This window comes from Beta vulgaris, chromosome 6 (assembly GCF_026745355.1).
Source record: "Beta vulgaris subsp. vulgaris cultivar EL10 chromosome 6, EL10.2, whole genome shotgun sequence".
Classification (NCBI taxonomy): Eukaryota; Viridiplantae; Streptophyta; class Magnoliopsida; order Caryophyllales; family Amaranthaceae; genus Beta; species Beta vulgaris.
Window position 1 is genome coordinate 21,998,404 of NC_079207.1, and position 3,771 is coordinate 22,002,174.

Consider the following 3,771-nt stretch of genomic DNA (forward strand, 5'->3'; position numbering starts at 1 on the left):
TTATTAGTTCAGTGGAGTAAATAAATTTCAGATTTAATATATATGTTTAAATTAGGGTTTTAAGCATGAAAGCATGGATTTTTAGTGTTTTTAAGAGTTAGAACTATAAACCTATATTATAATATATGAAAATTGAGTACTTTAATCATTAGAACTACATTAAAGTAAGTTTAAAAGAGTTTTAAAGAACACTAGTAGAATAATTGCTTATTGCTACGCCTAAATTGCTGCGGTTTTACCCATATGCAGCAATGAACCACGTAAAACAAAAAGTAAAATCGAAAATTAACCTATTACTGCGGTTGTGGGCGAAAACCGCAGTAATAGATGTCAACCAAAATGATTTAACCAAATATATTGCTGCGGTTTCTTAAAAAACCGCAGCAATAGATTAATATATTATATTTGAATCTATTTTTGCGGTTTTTTTAAAGAAATAATAGGAATATAAACAAAACCCTAATAAATCTAACATAAGGCGCGCTCCCTCAGTCACTCCTACATCTCCCACACTCTCATAAAAAACAAACCCTAAACCAATCCCTACTCTCACTTCTCCCTCACTCCTCACCTCCCTCACTAAACCCTAAACCAAGCCTCTCACGCGATCTCTGTCCTCTCTCCTCAATCGTTGCTCTCCATCAAATTTTCTTTGTGTAGAATGGCGGTCGTTCTTCGTCGTTCTTCTTTGTTGCTCTCCATCAGTCGTGCTTCTTCGCCGTTCTTCAATCCCATCGTTCTTCATCAGTCTTCGTCGATCATGCTTCCTCCTTTCAGATCAAAGACTCGTTCTGAAACTCAAAGATTTCTTCATTTTGTCGTTATCATAAGCTCGAAGATTTCATATCGAAGACTCGAAGATCAAAGACTCGAAGACACCTTTCATTTATTTTTATCTTTTCTCATTCTTTTTTTATTTCATTTGTTTCAGATCCTTTTTTTTTCGTTTTTCGATTGTTTCAGTTTTGTTTATTTTTCATTTTTTTGATTATTTCAGATCTGGGTTTTCGTTTTTTTTCTGATGCAATGTTAAGTTTGCCTCTTCATTTTTTTGTTTATGTGTTAGAATCAATGTTAAGCTTTATGATGTAGTGTTAAGTTTGTCTTCATTTTTTTTTAAAATTTTTATGTTTTGCAGTTAGATTTTGTTGAATGTTTATAAATTTATGTTATTTTTCTAAATTTTGTTCATCTTTCGAATTTAATGGCAAAGTGAAAATAATTTTTTTTCACCTACACCTCTACCTATTGCTGCGGTTTTGGCTAGGAACCGCAGCAATATGCTTATTATTTATTATAAAATAAAGTATATTGCTGCAATTTTCCCTAGAAACTGCAACAATATACTCAATTTTGCTAATATAAAATAAATATATTGTTGGAGTTTTTGCTAGAAACCGCAACAATATATGTTAAAATATGGCTGCGGTTAAAAACCGCGGGAATATATTAATTACCTATTGATGAACCCTTAATCGTTGTGCGGCCAAAACTGCCGCAATAGGCCACTTAATGACCGCAGCAATAAGCATTTATTCTACTAATGGAAGTTATATCTTGCTGGAATTGTTATTAGTATACTAATGGTGGATTTTCAATTTTAAAAGTAATGATTTTAAGGGTTTTAATTGACTATTATGGTAGTACTATATCAAGGGATATTAAAGGTTTATGTTTTAAGGCTTAAAAGAGTTTTAAAACACTTTTTACGAGAGTGTAAAGTATTTTAAAGTTGTTGTAATTTTATTAGAGTGTAAATACTTGGATGTCTTGATAATTGGTAGGCGAAGACTTTACTTTGAGTGATGATTTCTAAGGTTGAGAAAGTGACCTCTCATATTGTCTACACAAGGTACGTACATACTTATGTGTTATTAGACTAGTATCATGTCTTAAGGTTAGGATCGATATAGCATCATGTGTATGGAACTTTTTATAGTTCATATGTGGCTTATACTTAAGTGAATTTGCATGTTTTATACTATTGTGTGAAGCATGTTGCCTATGATGAAGTATTGCATGTTCGTATGGATGATTGATGCAAGCATGTGGGTTCGGGATGTTTATTTTATTAATTCACATGACAGATTAATAAATGTATTGTTATTGGGCCATGAAATGTATCATGTTGTTCCTTTCGTTTTATTATATTATTTACTTTATAAGGACCGTGGGCCTTGTTTAGTAAAATTGGATATTCACCTATTGACATGTTGGTTGTTTGTTGATTTAAGTCAATAAATAAAGGTTGGATGATTATTAACGTGATAATTAATGAACGGGATTATTCTTAGATTAATTGAGTTGTATGATCACAACAGTTAATCCTAAGATAAAAATTGGAATTATGTGTATCCATATATTTATGTTATTTGTCTTATTTTTGTGAGTTTCAACAACAAATAAAATATTAATTCGTAAAGTGAAAAGTAGATATCAATAAGCTTTAGACTTGTATTTGTCTTATTTTTATGAGTTTCAACAACAAATAAAATAATAATACTTAAAGTGAAAAGTGAAAAGTGAATATCAATAAGCTTTAGACTTGTGCACGTCTGAAGTGTTGGACTAGTATGAGTTGGAGTACATGGTGTTAGCCCTTTACATTTGTTGGTGCCAGATTGATCAGTATGTCCAATTTTATTTAATTAGTAACTCGATATCGTTGGTCGCAGAAGTACCGAGTCGTGCCAATACTTCATCTTCTATATTGAAGACATGGTTGGTTGGACAACTCTATCCATTGACTATTCAATTTATCAATAATTAATTTATTGGTTTTGTGGAGTCAAGTTCAGTATAGTGAGTCTGATATTTTGTTATATTATTATTTATCTATGATTTAATGCTTATTATTAGTATCATGTTAGGTTATATGTTTTATTTATTATTTAAGTACTTAGCTTTGCTGATTACATGCTTTTTTGTGTGTCGATCATAGTTGTGCCTTATTGATCCTATAATGACCCATTTGGTGAGCAGTCATTTAAGATCAATAAAGCATAGACCATTCCAGGTTTGAAGATTGTGCATTAATTGGTTTATGGGAATCAGTTGGAGAGCTTGTGTTTTAGATTTTTTTTTATTACTTAAGTACTTTTGGTTTGGATGTGTTAATGGTTTGACTTTGGTTTGGTTTTTGAATTGATTTTGTGTTGACTAAGTTTAATTATGTTTCCAAAGCTTTGTATTAATTTCTGCAGCCAAATTCTGAGTAAGCCGATACGTTATCACACAAGTGATAATACTTTGGTAATTCTCTATGTTTTATGGGAAAATGTATTCTTTAAAATAGAGAATGGTAATTGATTTCATTTGATCCTAGTGTGATTATTGATCTGAATGATTATATATAAGTGAAAATATGATTGTTTATGGTTTATAATGATGAACTTAGCACTATCATAATTCCATAGAATTTTATTCTGATGCGATCTTGTATGATCAAATCTATTTGATGCCTTCGTAGTAAATGCCAAGTAGTTGTGGATCGAAACCTAAAGTATACTTATGTTAAATTTCGGGTCACGAAGTAGAATGTCGAACAACGTTACAACTTTAGCTTATTTGCCTTTTGGCTGAGTAACTGACTCAAGAGACAGAGCGTCATGATCCTACGGGGGATATGTTCGAAAGGTAAGCTAAGATTAAGTCGCCATCCTTTAAGGGGCAAGCTGACCCTACATTCTTAGAAAGCTAGATTAGAGAGTTCGATAAGATATTTGGGGCTGTGAATTACCATGAGGCGATGAAAGTGGGTCAAGTTGTGTT